The 18,138-nt window shown below is 36.4% G+C and overlaps 1 protein-coding gene across 1 annotated transcript in view; it reads left to right on the top strand.

The window, feature by feature from the left end:
* The first annotated feature begins 238 nt into the window (after window positions 1–238).
* LOC128890403 (dual specificity tyrosine-phosphorylation-regulated kinase 2-like) overlaps window positions 239–18,138 on the top strand; it is a 410,245-nt gene continuing 392,345 nt past the window's right edge. Inside the window, exon 1 of the mRNA XM_054148856.1 lies at window positions 239–548. The gene's annotated coding sequence lies outside the window, so the exon portion shown is untranslated. The remainder of the gene's footprint in view (window positions 549–18,138) is intronic.

Raw genomic sequence — 18,138 nt, 5'->3', positions numbered from 1 at the left:
CGCGCGTCGGAACGCAGGGGGACACTGCGCGGTGGATCGAGCCTAAGGGTGGCAGATTGGTGGGGGGTGTACGCCGGGAAGGGAGAACGGCGGAGGGTCAAAAAATGTGTAGGTGCGCGCGCAGCTGCTTTGTCTCTGTTGGTTGCTGTTAGGTGGGGGGTCGGTCAGACCACGAGGGGCCACAGGGGTCCGTGAGCGTACCATGGCGGACCAAAGGCGACTGCATCCTTTCAGTCGGCCGCTGAACCCGCGCGCCGTACGGTTGGCTCGTGTGTGTTTGCACTTGACTCCGATTCCGTCGCGTAACGTTCTTTTTTTACTCACCACTGCAGGACCACGCGTGTGAGGTTTTTCTATTCGCCGGCTGTCCGTTCGTTCGTACCTGCGAAGGTGACCAGACACCGAGGTGAAACGGGACGAGGCTGCGCGCGTTCCATAGGAGACCTCCTGACACACAGGACCAAAGCCCTACGGGGCTTGCGGATTTTTTTTGTGTACCTCTCCAGATTGTTTTCGTGCGCGGGAGTGACGTCAAGTTCTTCTGCATGGTAAGTGGCAATTCGAGCAACTCTGTCCCTTTCTCCCGTAGTTGTCTTGGTGAGGTGTTCGGAACTTCTTGTTCTTTCGTTCCGCTCTGGAAGAGGATGCTTCCTTTGGAGTGGAAAATCCGATTCTCTGGCGAACCATCGGATGGATGATATTTTTACTTGGTTATAAAGTTAGGATTGTAATGATCGTATGGAGCGTTTTGATGTTGAATCTGACCGTTAAAAGAGGTGGATAACTGTTGTTGCTAGAGTCTTTATATAGAAATTGAAGTTTGAATTACATAATGAGGGTATGTTTTACGGTTTGACTTATGGAAACTCATTCACAGTGTGTGTGTGTGTGTGTGTGTGTTAGATCGACTAAACGATTCGCGTGTATAGAATATTTTTATTGGAGTGAAATTTTGCACATCTCTGTCGACGAGGTGATTCGAAAGAAAGGGAGCGAACGTTGGGTAAGGTTTTCACACGTGTATGCAAGTGGACAGCTTTCGGGACGCGGTAAAGTGACGCAACGGTGGGATAGAGAGAGACAGATAAACTCGAAGGCAGGTTAGGTTTTTGAAATCCATTCAATCATAATAAACGCTAAATTATCGTTAATCTTTTCCCTGGAAAAACGCATAAAGAGGATCTAATAATCCAAATACCATTTAATTTAAAATGAAATCTTACTCCATTTCATTATTCAACATTCATACAGTGGGTGTAGAATGTATTCGTACACCGATCAATTTCCTAAAAAACTTTTGTGTGATATTGTAGTGTCTTAACTTCCTTTTTTATAATCAATGATATTTTACATATTCTCGGAAGTCTCTAAGATAGATATAGTCCAAACAACATTTACTAGTTAATATAATTTGTGAAATTAACACAAAAAATGCGAAAAGTGGGTAAAAGTATAGAAGCAATAAGTATTTGTACTATTCTTATGACAAACCATTTACAGCAGAGTTTGTAACTTAAACACATTAGTTTATTGCTCCGTGCAAATTAGAAAACATCAAATTTCCAGTAAAGTACTTTTAAACAGTTGTGCGAATACTTATTGCTTCAATATTTCTATCGATTAATTGATTTTTTCTTGTTAATTTCGCAACTTACATAAATAGCTATTTCTTTTTTGTAATCTATCTATTTTAGACATTTCCTAGAACATGTAGAATGTCATTGTTTATAAAAAATAAGTTAATAAATTACAATTTTACACAGTTTTTTTGGAAATTGATCGGCGTACGAATACTTTCTACACCCACTGTACATTATTTTCATGATTTTCTGTAAAATATATAATTCGATTAATCATGTTTTAAGTAAGTGTAAACAATATAAACATTAGTGGTGGATATTACCGTGTATCAATTCGTCAGGATGTGGTTAGTTAAAATTACAAAATTCGATGAATATTGCAGAGGGTTGGAAATTGGAAATCCATTCCACCGTACTAAACACAAAATTATCATTAATCTTCTTATTGGGAATCCCTATAAAACAGATTGAATTATCCAAGTACTATTTAATTTAAAATTATAATCTTACTCCATTCCACCACTTGATATTTCTGACAGTATTTGCGGTATAGTTTTAAATATAGATTTCAATTAACGTCTTAAGTAAAAAATTCAAACAGTAATAGTGGTTGTTACCGTATATCAGTCCGTTAGAATATGGCAGTTTAAAGTTACAAATACGATAAATATTGGGGAGGGTTGAAACGAGTACGAGAAAAATAAAAGTCGCAAGCGTTACCAGCGTAAAAAAGTCGAAAGGAAACAATTAAACGCCGTGGCATCTGGAACGACTTTAAATTGGCTATAATTGTATGTGATTTGCCAACGGAAGGGAAGTAAAGTTTATACGGCGACCACGTGTCGTAAGATGGAGTGCGAATTGAACGATGCTTTGAAAAGACACCCTTCGCCGAGTAACGAGTGCTCATAATGATAAGGGTACGGGATTTTGTCGAATCCAACCGTGTGTGCGCGTGACAAAGTATACGTTTCCGATGCTATACATCGCACATGTCGAGACGCGGGCATACAATTGCCGCGCGTGTGTATTATAATACTGGTAGTGCTTTCGGTAACACAAGAGTTCCAAATTGTGCGTAATTACTTGGTGTAATTGCGAGTTATCTCTGCATTGTATTCGCAGCACGTTTTCGCATGAAAAACACGTTTACTCTCCTTTCTTTCCTTGGATTATTTATATCGTTGACCGTGGAATGATAACGATTGAATTAAAAGGGGTAGCATGATAATTAATGAAATTATAAGTTATACATTTCAATTAAAATTTTGTTGGGGTTGTATTGTGAGTCTTCTACGGTAGATATTGTTGCACGAGATATTTTAAAATTATAGTACGTTAAAGTTGGAAAGATCCACTTGATTAGCGATGAAATTGAAAATTCGAGATATGTATAAAAAAAGGCATCTTTATAACGCAGTATCATATTTCATTTTAAATATTACATGATCCTATTGGTATTCTAATGGTATAATTCAAAGTACATTTTTTCTTTTCTTGGATTATTTTTATCATTTCCCATGGCAGAAGGAAAATTGGATAAAAAGATCGTACTTAATAATTAATGAAATATAAGTTATGCATTTCAATTAAAATTTTGTTGAAGCTGTGGGTCTTTTTCAGTAGATACTTCTGCTGGAAATGAGTAATGAGAGTAGTAGTAGTAGTAGTAGTAGTAGTAGTAGTAGTAGTAAGTTTATTAATTTCAGCCTTTCGGCCCAGAAATGGGACTTGGTTTTACATTCTCTATACTCACGTATCCATCCACCCTGCCACATTCGTCACACCGCGCGATTACCCACCCTCTCTTTGCTTCTCTCCTCTGAACGTATGTTACTAATTGTAGGTTGTACTTTTATCCTTCCCGTTTACTAATTTCCTTATCCAATCTATATTTCTTACATTAAACCTACCCTCTAAAAGCTCTTCTATGCTTATATTAGCATTTTCCCGCTTGTCGCAATCTGCTAAATAGTGCTTCAGAGATCCTTGTCCCCTTCCACAAAACTCGCACCTTCTCTCCTCACTCGCAAGCCAGTATCTATTTCAAGGTTCTAAATTTCCGCACCTCGCCTTTGCCATCAAACTTTGGCTGTTTAGTTTTCCATCTTTCCTTAGATACTCTGGCCTCTGTCCCGTAAATAAATATCTATACCTACTATTATATTCGAAATGAGTAATGAGATATTTTAAAATTATAGTATGTATAGTAGTATATATAGTATAGTAGTTTGTTGAATTATAGTATGTTCAAGTTGGAACAGTCTATTTCATTATTGATGAACTTGAAAATTTCACATAATTCCATTCTAATTTTCGTGAATATTGACCAAAATTGTACCCTTGAAGGATAGGTCCCAGACGTTTCGTATTATAAATCGAGTTGCTCGCGGCTCTTTTCGGAGTTTTAACGGTAGAATATTGTTCACAGGATTTTCTAGTATAACTTCATCGAGACGAAATTTTTCACTCGCGAAAAAGACGAGTCGTCCGTAATGGGTTAATGTCACTACATTTCATCGCGTTCGTCTTGTACGCTCAGCAGCATCTTGCTAATGTCGCGACGCAATCAAGCAGGCAGAAAACGTTTCAATAAATTCGAGGCGCGGCGAGACGTGTCGCTTCGAGACACTCAATTGTGTACGTTCCGAACACGCGGAACAAGTTTTATCGCGTTTGTTTCCTCTTTTTTCGTTTTCACGAAACTCGAAAGTCGTGGTACAAGGAAACTTTAAAAACTGATAAACAGACGCGAATTCTAAAACACGAATCATGCGCGGAGTTGAAACAATAAAGTACTGTTGAAAATGAGTACTTGTGATTGGAGACGATGATATTGGGTCGATTTTTTTGTAGCTAACGTACATTTTTTGTTAAATCTATAACGTTTTATATTTATTTTTTTAGTAATAGAGGAAGTCTAACATGTTTTTAGTATCGTGTACAAATTTCATAAACCTTAAAATAAAATTGACCGAAATATACATTATTGTTTACAATGATGCATCTTTGCTTAAAATTGTCTGGCATTTCTCGGATATGTGTGAAAATATCCTCTGCCACTCAAAGGGTTAATATATTTCAACTTTATCCTAATTCTTGTTCTCTATAATCCTGCCATTTTCTAATACTCATTTAAAAATGGCATCTGTATTGACATTTCGTGTTAATAATGAGTCAAAGTAGTTAAATAAATTTAATTCCGTTATGTTCCCTTGATAAAATTAAATAATACGCAATTCTTCTATCAATCGGACAGAATGTCAGTGATAGATTGAATACAATCAAACTAATATAATTTTCAAATTTTTTATGATAAATAATGAAATACTAAATATTTTCCTAAATAATAAAATTAAATAAGCAGACGATTTGACCATGACCATTTTACCATGATCATTCAAAAAACCAGTTGAACGCTTAGCTTGTTTTCAAAGAATAATCGCGGAGCTCTTGAATTATTCGACTGTTTCTCTACTTACTCTCATTGAAGTATTCGATGAAATATTAACCCCGTCCTTTTCCAGTATCAAGGCTCCGGTGTTATATCGATGACTCTGTAATACCTAGACATAATTTATAGCGACATGGTTCCGTTTCATGGAAACGGAACCTCGCGGTGAGTGGTCTCAACGATTTTTCAATTTACATACGAAAATGCATTTCACCAGCTATTAAATAACGTTGATATAAATAGGAAATGGTTTTTCCAATGCGCGTCGTTATCGAAGACGAAAATACGCGTATACGGGAGCTATTTCGGTCGAACATTATTATGACTGCTTTAATTCCACGATTTAGTTACATGTACGAGCAAAGGATCGAGTTTCTACTCGTTTATATGAGTTTTATCTTTCGCTCGCTCCGCGAGATGGATAAATGAGGAAATACAGAATTGTAGAATAATATGTAGAAACTGTACGGGTTGGGAAAATCGATTATTTATGAAACATAAGGATATGGATGGATTGAAAGGGATCGGAGGACTTTGGCAGGATTTAATGCAATATTAAACGAAAAACATTTTTCCCTTGGTTATTAAAATTATCGAATAATGTAGTTGATCAATTTTGGAGTAGATTAATCACGTTTCTATTTTTCCATTTTTCGATACAGGTATGTTTGAATTGTTCTTAATTGTGGTATTTCTTGAATTTATTGTTAGAAAGAGCATTTATAAGTGAAACTAATTTGATAGAATAAACATAAATAACCCTGAATCAGGAAATATATAAATTGTTCTTAGTATCTGAAATATAAATAAATACAATAACAATTTATAATTTGTTTCGAGTATCAAGAATAAGAAAGTAGAATCATTTTATGAATTTTATAATCTTATCACAATCGTGTTCGTCGTTTCCTCAATGCAATAACGAGCGGACAAAAAGAATTGCATTTTCATTGTATTATATTAATTGTGAAATAACAAGCAATGAACTAAAAAAAAACTAAATAAACTACTAATGTAATATACGCGCTGTATCAAGTAACAAAGAGTAAATGAATATAATTAATTTATCAATTTTACCAGATGGAGCGAATTGCATGTTTATTCTATCAAATTAATTCCAAATCAAGTCGGTTATTAGTACGAAACTAAAGTTTAAATGAATAAAAAATCAAGTGCCAAGAAACTAAATAAATTACCAATAAAATTTACAAATTATTCCAGGTATCAAAGAACAAACAAATATATACCAATTTACGAATTAGGTCACATAAATTCCCACAGTTCCCCTCTCATGCGATAAGAATCACACATAGACAATTGCTTTTCCAATTACATCAGATTAACTCTAATCCAAGTCAATTATTCCTCTCTAAACAAAAAGTACAAATAAGCCAGAACAGAACCAAGAAGTTATTAGTAGGATCAGATTCCAACTATTTTCATCGCAGCTGCTTTCGTATTAATTCCAATTGAGCTTAATTATTCGCGCGAAAATTAGGACGTTAACGAGGAAGGAACGGGGAACCTCGGCAGGATCGCAGTGGAAACGTTTGTATTGTTCTCTCGAGTATTATTCTAATTGTGAATGGCTTAGCAAAAGGTGACGGTAAAGACGAGCGTATCTAAATTTGATTAAACTTTACTCTTGAACGTTGAGAGGATCTCGCGAGGTCTTTCTGGTCCGGAGTTTGATCTCAGGGCCACTCGCGAACGCCAACCCTCAAGTTGTGCCAACTCCAACACTAGTGTCGCAGTACGACAATCGATCTCAGCTGGAAACACGTATACCCAGAACGCATTTTCAGGTCTCGTTAATCTTAACCGTCGCATCCGACATATTGTTAAATTGCATATGTAGAGCATATGTAGTGCATATGTAGAGAGCTAGACAATCGTTACCGCTCCAAAAATAGCTGATCGAGAAATGAATATTATATGAACGGTACACGTTTCCTTCGATGGTATATTTTTCAAAGTTTCAAACAATTCAAACACTCAAAGTTAATCATGTAAAATGTAGATAGATAGATGGTTTACTCCTTGTGATTTTTATATAAGGAAGAACTTTTGCTGACGTCACATCATTTACAAATCATAAAAAGAAAGGAATGAAAACATTTAACCTATATCACGTGCCTCTGAAACAAAAAACAACTAAAGCTACCTCTAAATTTATAAATTTTGCAGCTGAGTACTCCTTCTATGCTCTGTTTTCCTAACACTCGCGCCGTCCTTTTACATTCGCTTTTCATGCAAAATGTGTACATTTAACTTATTTACGTCATACGGAAAAGTGGAAAATTCGTTCTCATGGTTGACATTTTTCTTGATTGCATTAAATGAGGATATTTTGAAACATATGGAAAATAGAAACAATATGGCATGAATAAAGAATTTATTAATATATCTTTTTATTTTACTACACATTAACAATAATAAAAAGAGATGGAATTTAATTATTTTGCGCACTAACAAAATGTATCTTTCCTTTTTGTAATAAACAAACTACCTTAAATAAATTTTTAGAAAACGTTGATGCTACAGGTGCATAATATGCGTTCTAGTAACAGTTCTAGATGTGCACTAATGACGCAAATGAATTAATGTAGAAATATTTTTGAAAATAATATCGATTATCTCATAGTTAATCATTCCATTATAATATCTGCATGCAATTTCTTTTCTGAAACATTTGTTTCGGTGCGTTTGAAGCAATTGAGCTACTTAAAATGATCTAATTAAGTGGAGTACCCCGTAGAGAGGACTCGTGTGGTTGAATGATTTGGTAAACATAAAACTTGAATGTTTAATGCAGTAGCTATGTAAAAACAAACTGGGAACGGTTTAGAGTTTGAATGCGGCTTCTGTTGTTTGTGTTTTTGGAGTATGATTCAGGACATGGATGACGTGAGACTTAGCGTAACGCAGTATTTGAGTAGACCATGAAAACGTTGATTTGAATTTTGAAACTGATATTATATTCAATTATTAATTCATTGTATACAGAGATGAGAAAAATGACGATTTAGTTGTCGATTAGAAAGATAAGCGATTGTTTATGAGAATTGTTTTAATGATAATTAGAATCTTAATTACATATAAAGAGTTTTTCATATGGCGCTTTAGACTTTTACTTTTTAATAAGAATACGTGTTTCAAAAAATATTATAACAATTTGTACCATTTGTATTTTATTAAAGAAAAAGGATCTCGAAGGACCTAGGACCCTAAGGTTCGTTGCCATCGTAGGGCTATAAAGGGGCGACTGTTTGTACTGATGACCTCATTTATCGTGATCTCGGTTTTACGACTTTCCGTCTTCTCCTGTGTATACAAGATACACAGTGAATTACGATCGCCTCACCACTTAAGGAATCTGAAAGATGATAAAAGTCAAAGTCAATATTCGTATTCCTTATCGATTGACCCTTAAACTCGCAGGATTCGAACGTTTCCATAGATCTCGTCGATGACTTTCGTCTTCCTCAAAGATACCTCCTACACGAGTTTGTAAAAATTGGATAATTTTTTAAATTTTATTTCTTTTTTTCTTTAAGTAAATGCCATAAAGTAAAAAAGCTTACTTTTGGAAATTATTGAGATCAATAAATAAACATGTTGAATGTTATGAATTATATTTACTTAAAGAAGAAGTCGACAAATTCTTTATTGAGCAAAATTATAAAGCTTGTCGAGACCATAATCGAGTCGAATATAAAATCTCCGAATCATTTCTATCGTCACTTTCATCATTTCCATACCTCCAATTGGATTATGTCGAATACCTTCCAGAGTTCTTTCAATTCGACTCCAATTCTTTTTCGACCGTCTTCCGGTAATTCAAGTTCAACTTTGCTGCGCGCCGAAGTGAAAGCAAAGTCTGAAAGTCCTGTCACGACGATTCGTTCAATCAATGACTTTGCAAAGCAGCTTATCTTCGCGAACTCGTTCCACGACTCTCAGTGTTGCGAGTATCCATTTTCCTCTACCGTGCACGCTAAGCTCTGCAACATTTTATGGCAATAAATTATATCCGTAGCACGGCTGCGTCTTAAATCTTCAGAACCAGTCTTAAATCTCGATCGTCCTACGTACATGTGTGCGGACAGTTACGGAAACTAATTGATCTCTCGGTTATTTTAAATATACTTTTTAGGGTTGCAATTTTGTGGCATTTTCTTGGCGATACCAAGAGGGTGCGCGACAATAAAAATTAATAAAAAATTCAGAACAGATTAGATGTTATATGATAGAATTTGTTTCGTGTACATTTGTAGAGGTTGAAAGCTGGAAAAAGATGTTATATGAAAGAATTTGTTTCGTGAACATTTGCAGAAATTGAAAGTGGAAGATAAAGGAACCGTCAATAATACGCTAAACTAAATACTAAATATGTAGAAGACACCGTATAAAAATATGTAGAATATACAAATTAGATTTTCAGCAGTAATGTGTCTGTATTAAATGTTAGATTGTTAGACACTTCCTTCGGAGTGATATTTTTGGAAATTCCGAACGTTCGATATAAGTTATACCGTAACACCACCACATCTTAAATCTTCGGAACCAGTCTTAAATCTCGATCGTCCCACGTGCTTGTGTACGTGCACGTATGGTCGGACAGGTACGAAAACTGGCGCTTGAATAAAAAAGGTGTCGGTTTGCTGGACGCATGGACACAAAAATTGGTTTCTTTGAATAATGCATTCCGGAATAAAAACGAAACGACGGTAACGTTTCAAGTCGTGCGTGTATTTAAAAAATGGGCCTGCGATTCTCTGATATTTCCACAACAAAGAAATTAATTTTCAATAAAGTGTCGTAATTGAAAAGCTTACTTTACGCGACAATACTCGTAATTACGAGGGGTTGATAAATGAAACTTTTTCTGAGAGTAAATTTGGTCGAGCAATTGCTTTATTTTATTTTGACTAAAGTTACTGGGCTACTTTAGTAGAAATTGGAATTGTTGTACACGATTACAATAATTGGGAATGTAGAGTGAGTAATAAAACAAAATTTAAAAATAGGTGTTTAAGCTCAAGTTTACAATGTGTTTAATTAAGAAATAAGAAACCTTAGGCATGTACATTAATTTAAATTAATTCAATGTCTTATAAAAAGCTTATATATTTTATAAAAAGCTTAATATCAAAGGAAGTTTTGTAATTGTATTTGGCAAGAATAAAATATAGGCAGACTAAAGTAATAGTATCTTTTAAATCACATGTAACTTTCTCATCTCTTAATTATACACATTTGTAGGCTTGACGACAATTAACGTTGTTATTCATCGTTACATTTCAAGTTATTTTAGAAATTGTAAAATGGAAGTAACCACTACAATCGCAAATAAATATTCACAGCGGAATTGTTCAATGATGAAACACTACAACATCTTGATAAAATTGATAGTCAGTTTGAATTTTTGTTCGTTTTATAAAAAAAAAAACGGCTAACGTTTGGAAGGATTTTTACACAAACTCGTAGCCTGCAATAAACGGGAGATACGTTTGAAATCCAGACGCACAAAGAACGATCTGATAAATCCTTCTGAAAAGAGTCAACGGCCAAGATATTTCACATTGGAGAGAAAACAAATGGGGAAAGTGGACGAACTCGTTTCATCTCGGATTTGTCAAGCGAGAATACGTTGGCCCTTGCATTCAGCTTTGTGTGGGTCCTTAATTGGCCATATTTTTAACTCTGGCGCGGCTGGCTCACAGCGATAACTTTTTCTTTCGTTCCCTGCAGTTAGTATGCATTTCTCTTTCTTCTCGCCGTGAAATTCACTACCTGAATCTCAAGTTTAAACCGTTAATAAAAGTTTCCTTTTAAACTTAACTCGCGCGTATAGAAATTGATACAAATAGGGAATGATTATTTTGCAGGCTTAAAATATTACGTATTCACGTTTCAGAGAATAATTATTTATTCTGTTACTTTCAGTATTTATGAATGTTGCTAATTATTAGCTAAAAGCAATATATTTATTACAGACATTGTATTACTGTCAAGTACTAAAATTGAATTAATTTCCGGAAAATTAAAAATATCAGGCTTTTATTTACACATTTCTATACTTCTTCAATCAGTTATAGATATGTGCATATAAGTAAAAACAGGTCGACGTAGATATATTTAAAAATCTTTTCATTTTTATTTAAGTACACAGTATATGTTTTCTATATCTTCTTAAATTAATAAGTGATTCAATGCAATTTACTTAGAAATATTGATATACTCGTCAATTGTCCAGATCATTTTTATTTTTATAATTTTGGGCTTGAAAGGGATAATTACATGTTTCGATATATCGATTTTAGTACATTCTTTTTATACATACTTTCATTTGCAACATTCACAGATTCTGAAGATGACTTTCAAATGAAGAGTCGAAATTTAAATAAATAGCAGATTGTGCAGTACTGCCAAACTATTATCCTTTAATTTATATACTTACAAGTCTGTCTATAAATATTTAGATTAGCATGGTTAGCAAATAGGATATGGTATATGTAGTAGGTGTATGTTGATATTTATTGAATTTGGATGTAAATATTAACACCTACTTATATAGCATATAGGTTATATTCATATTCAATCAATTTTGGCATGTATTTATGTAGGTATATGTTATATTAATGGGGAAATTGAATAGGAATTATCAATATTAAAAATAAATAGAAAAGCAAATCGGAATATGAATGGTAAATATAAATGGAAAAAATAAATATTAAAAATAAATGAGTACAAATGACAAAAGTAAATACCGGAAATGAATGGTAAAACTGAATGCTAGAAACTAAAAACCAACAGAGTTCATTAAATCCTGGGATCTTTGAAAATCTCCCACGTGCCAGGTTAGGCACGCGTGCCCCACCCCCTGTCGTCCTCAGTAAAGGTGAGGTCCCATCTATGTGATGCTCGTGCTCGAGCAATAAATTGTCCGTGCTCGCCGGATTTTGTTCGAAAACACGTTCCTACTAGCGAGCAAAAGGTCGCTAAATGCGACGACGAGCAGTTGGAACCACTTGAAAGGGTCGATTTTTACGAGCGTTTGGGTGTCGCCTAGGGGCAAAATTCGGATATTTCGAGCTACTCGCAAGCCGAGCCGAGGCGAGTCTCGCTTTTCGATCCGAGCCGAGTAGTCGAAAGAAGCGAGCGGCTCGACAGGTCCGAGTAACTCGGGCCGAAGCGAGCAGCTCGAAAGGACCGAGTAAAGCCCTGGTTTTTCTGAACGAGATCGTGACGGAATAGAGACGGAAAAGTTCGTGGACGATCTCACCGATACCAGTGGTATGTTGGTAAGCGAAAAAGGGTCTCACACTTCAGTCCGGATGGCAGTTCGTGGGTTTCCGTTCCGTCGACCGGGACGGATTTTGATATTAACGATTTGAAGCGAGACGGAATCTCGGAATCATGTGAAGTCCTGTTGTAGCGAATGAGTTTATGAGGCGTCAAACGTGCATACATGTAGTATATTTTAATGTAATTAGAATTAGTATATAAAAAATACACATGTGTAAATGTGATCATTATATAATATTATTATATTATTATATTATATAATATTATTGTATATATAGTACCTCTTTGCTACAGATGACCTATTTTTGAGTTAAATCGAAAACTTCCGCTGATTACGGATTACGCATTCTTATGTCAAATAAGAAATTACAGGAATTTCATAAAATTATGTGTAGCAAATCAAATTGTTTAAGTATATCCAGATGCGAAGGTGTTAAACATATTTTATTATATTTAGTATTATTAGTAGTTATCAGCTCTGTGTTGTATTTTGTAAGGGAAGTCTCATTATAGGTACATATGTACATATAATTACATATAGACTTCGCTATTATCGCGATTTCGGGTATCCACGAAAAGACTTGTTCAGTGTCTTTTGAATTTGACTTCGAACATCGTCCATTGTACATCCATCGTCTGTGAACTTGTTGACAATCGTTACCTTTTGCGCTGCCAAGGTTGGGGAAACAAATGCTGCCGATGGTTACATAATAATTATAATTATATTTCTTTATAGTAATATATATTATATAATAGTTATATTTCATTATTAACACCTTCGCGTCGGAAGACTCATTATTGCGTCCAATTAAAAACTGCCCCTTGGCTACAGATAATGCATTAACCTGAAAGGGTTAGAATCGAATCCCCACGTATACGAGTTTTCATTTTTGAGATTGATATACAACATAACATCGTCAATAGTGGAATCGTTTGGGACATATCCCCTGGGGTAGACTCGTAGGGAAAAAAAGGTTTGGTCAAGTATCGGTATTGTTCCTGATCCCTTCGACCCTAAACAAAGACAGAATTCCTCGTGTCTATTCACTCGCACTCACGCAAATCCGTCCGCTTCGTTCCGTCGAAACCAAAATGATTTGGTTTGGACGGAATGAGGTCCACGGAATATCGTCACGGATTTTACACAAACACTACTATGAATTGGGTATTCATGAATCCGTTCACAATCCTTATTTTCGGTTTCCGTCGTCATTTCGTGACGGTTTTTCAGAGAAACCGGCCTCATCGACTCAAATCACTCGTTCCGTCGACCATTTCGTCCGGCCTAAACGAACGGAATGTTCCGTGGCGATCTCGTTCAGAAAAACCAGGGCTTTACTCGGTCCTGTCGAGCCGCTCGCTTCTTTCGAGTACTCGGCTCGTATCGGTCATTTGATCTCGAGTAAAACTCGGCTCACCTTTTCCGAGTACTCGACAGTCCTAGTCTCGACCCATGGTCTAGGCTCGCGAGCACGGGGACTATTTCACGCGAGCCTGGATCGAACGCTCAAAAAAATCGACTGTTTCGAGTGGTTCGAAGCGAGACCCCCATTACTTGTTTTCACCGAGACCGTAGGCGCCTACCTGGATTCGCTCAAGGGTTTGGGGTGAAACGAGCGATCGACTCATCAGTTTTTGATCAAATCGAATTCTTTATTCTTCATCGTATCAACGTGAACGCGACGCCATTGGATTCTTGGCGTTCTCCTAATTAAAATGATATCTCACGTTGCGTAAATCGAACTATTTTTAACGAAATAATTTTTCAATTATGCAATCAGCATAATCAGCATAATTTTGCATATAATTTCGTGAAAAATAGTCCGATTTACGCGATGTGAGATATCATTTCGATCGTAGAAGCATCAGGAATCGATTGAAGTTACTTCCGCAAAGTTTCTATAAAAATTGTCGAGGTTGGCATTTTCAATTGTTTATGACATCCCCTTGTCGACCGCCCGTTGCGATAATGGTGCGTGGCCTTTTTCGGGATTCCGTGCTCGTTTAGGTGTTCGCGCGGCTCGTTGTGCCAGCTCGTCTGAGTCCATCAGACCCTCCTGCGCGACGAGTTGACACTTTCAAGTGGACGTTGCTCGTGCTCGCCGCCCGAACTTTTACATACATGGGACCTCACTTTAACGGAGGCTTCAGAACGTCATAATTAGACTTTAGGTAGGGGAACAACGCGTGCTAGGCACACCTGCATCCCTTTGGTTTTGCTATCGCTAGCATGTTCCTGACGTCATGTCGAGCCAACGACGGCCTGGTCTCTACGGTGTATGGTTTATAGGTGACCGGTTGTACGCATTTATACGTCTAGTTACCTTGTACCCTCGCAACAGGAATCAGAACAGGATCGACGGCGTTAGGCGTGCGGTTGGGGGAACAGAGAGTGGCAACATGAATAACACGAGGGACAGAGACATTGGCAGCAAGAGGGACAAAGACACTGGCAGCAGGATATTGTCGAGGCGTAACAGATCAGAGTGAAAGTTGAGGCACGACTCCGACGCGCGCTGGGGCCCCCGTGTTTCTCTTTCTTTCCTCGGATTCCGAGCACGAAGAGGAGCCCCGGAATCACGAGTCGAACGGATCCGAAACGATCATGTGCACGGTTCGTGCCTTTGACTTGGCTCGACGCAATGATTATGCGATTATATCACGGCGTGTCCCGTTTCTTTAAAAAGGAAAACTCCTGTTTCTCCAGCCGCCAGTTCTCTCGGAACTCGGCCCTCCGATCGTCTCACCCTCGATCGCACTCGCTGTCCGCGCTCTGGGACTGTAGCTATGTTTAACACCTTGACTGCCAGATAAATATTCTTGAGAATTATTCAGACTATCAGAGAGTATATAGTCAAACATTTATTGCGGTATTTATTTTTGTAACTTGGTGAAAATTCAAGAATTTCGTTTAGATTTATTTGCTTTGATGCTTGATTTTCGGAGTTAATTTTTTTAGTTCCTTAGCGAACAGTAGTGTCACTCATATGTGAGTGACGTGGCAATCAACGTGTTAATTGTAGCTTCGGTACGAGGTAAAGATCCCGAGGTACCCCAGCAAGAAGAAGATCAAAGTGCTCCAACAGACATGCACCAAAGACAAGACTAATGTAAATGCAATGTACGGAGTTGTGATAAGATAATGCGAACTAAGCGTTAGCTTCTGACTATACAAGCCCAAAATTAAGGATGTAAGGCAGAATAATATTTAAGAAGTCTGGAAATAATTGTATATTGTGATATATGGATTCGGTGCAATAATCAAGCTAATGCTCAAGTCATCTCTGTTCCTTGAATTGTCCCTCCCCACTCGGGCCACTTGCATCCTTTCGTCACGATTCGTGCTGACGTCTCATCGAGCGAGTAGTGTGCACTTCCGACCAACTGGTCAACCACTCCACGCCACTTACGCACTTAGGCTCGACGAAAGGGTCCTCGCGGGTGTTTCAGTATCTATTTTTGTCCCGGCTCCCGTGTACATATCTCGTCGTTTCGATATCGTTTCATTTCTGGCCTCTGATCCACGGACTCCAATCCGCGGACTCTGATCTATCCTGCGCTCCTTCTTCAGTGGGGTACCGAAATTACCCAGCTGTTTTCGCCAGAACTGAAATTTATTTACTTTCCGACGAATAATAATAAAGTATGTAATCATAGACGAGGTGTTCTAGTTAAGGTGATCATTTGAAATATCTCTGTTGCTTGAAACAATATTAAAAAATTGTTCAGATAACAACTTATCAATTTGAAGGGGTCGCTATCTGCACGGAAAAGTATCTCAAATGGTTATATTTCCCAAAATTTTAACGATTTAGATCAGATAGGGTATTTTCATTATTTTAGTATTATAGCTAATAAAAAGACGAATTCAAACACGTACAATACATTAACCTTGGATGACCTTGCGATTATTCTTATGTAATTACACTCAAACGTACACAATCAATATATTATACATGATTGAATTTTTCTTTTCATCAGCTACAATACTAGAATAATGAAAAGATCCATCCCATTTAAATATTCATTGCATACAAATATTTCTCATGATCTACTTAAATAATAATCTTTTAAATTTAAAAAAAAAAAAACGAAAGATTACACATTATAGAAACTAATAAGATTATGGAATCCTAATAATTCTTAAAATTGATGATTATAATTATTTTTCTCAACAAAAGCTAGTTTTGCAAATCAGGATGAATCTTGTAATATGTCAATTTTTTAACAAGTACCTGAGGGTCATTACTAATGCGAGAAGTATTATCCTACGCAGAAAGATAATGATGAAAAGTATTGTATGCAATGAAAATTGATTTTAATACATTTCATCGATTGTATTTCGGTAGAGATATTTTCCATTATATTTAAAAATTATTTTCTCGAGAAACAGGAATGTAAATTAGTTTTAAAATTCCAAAAATTCTCCAGATAGGATTCTTGATAGCGATCATCACTGATAACCGGATGGAATATGAAGTGGTGCAACGTTTCCCCTAGCATTCTAGGCAAATCGGACAAATCTTGTGCCGGAAGCGCATGCTACTTTGAAGAGCATCGAGTTTCGCAACTGGAGATATTTAAATGCTGAATCAGAAATCTGACAGCTGTTCGGGTCTGGTGAGTCACGATGACTATGTCCAGATTTGACAGTGACGTTACAGTGCGTGGTCTCCTCTGTACCAAATCAGATCTACTCACGTTGGCTGACGACATAAAGGACACGGTTTATGCGAATTTCTCCAACTGTCGTGAATTTTATATTGCGATTTAAACAGCTGTCACTTCGATGGCACGGTTGGTCCTTGAATTTTCGAGTTTTTTACTTAATGTTCGGAAACTAATAAAAGCGATTTAATAAAATTAACAAAATCAGAATATTAATTAAATGGATAATCATAAACGTAATTGTTCGATTGAATAAACGTTACGAGTAAGTAGTTATATTTACATCTTTAAACACAAAGTTCGTATCTGGAACTGTCAAACGATATAATACAAAAATAAATAAATCGTATACATATATTCCATACCGTGATACATTTAAGCAAAATAAAATTATATATCTCCCGTTTGGAAAACTCTTTAAACTATTCTGGTGAAATATGTGAATACAGAAACAGATGCTTAAGGGGGTATTATCGTCTAGAAACTTCAAAAATTCGATTTTTTTTTGCATTTTCTTATCATTTGGGGTTTTGAGAAAGTGCCTCTAAAATATTAATTTGAAATTCGTAGGGCTCTCATAGTTACAGAGGCTTAAAGGCTGTTCACCAGTATCAGTGCTAAATGTATAGCAAACTTTAAACGCGTTTTTCTCGAAACGACATTTTTCAAGTCGGCCGCACGTTTTTCTCAAAAACTATTGGACCGACTGACTTCTGGTTTTACACACATTTCGAGGGCACCATCACCTACGGTCTGAACTAGAATTATACCGATAGCTTGAATATTTTAACCCTGCTCTCATATTTTAGTTGACAATTTTCCGGGAAAATTAAACCTTAATTTTCAAACAGCTGCGATTCCGATAAAAAATTTAGTACTTACTTAGTTCTAGTTCAGACGATAACTACATTCATATAGATTGAAAAAAAATTTGTTTTCCTGTCTAAGACGACTAGAACCGCCCCAGCCTGTGCGCCCGATTGAACGAGCGTCTCACGCAACAACCTGTATAACAGCGCATAACTTGTATAGATTTCAATGAAGTATTTCATAAAAATTTGCGTTGTTAGTTGAAACGTGTTTTATTATGCATAAAAAACCCTGGTACTGTAGGTTTGATAGTTT

The sequence above is a fragment of the Hylaeus anthracinus genome, unplaced genomic scaffold (genome assembly GCF_026225885.1).
Source record: "Hylaeus anthracinus isolate JK02 unplaced genomic scaffold, UHH_iyHylAnth1.0_haploid 12000, whole genome shotgun sequence".
Classification (NCBI taxonomy): domain Eukaryota; kingdom Metazoa; phylum Arthropoda; class Insecta; order Hymenoptera; family Colletidae; genus Hylaeus; species Hylaeus anthracinus.
Note: the sequence above shows the minus strand (reverse complement) of the source record. Positions and strands in the feature narration are given on the sequence as shown.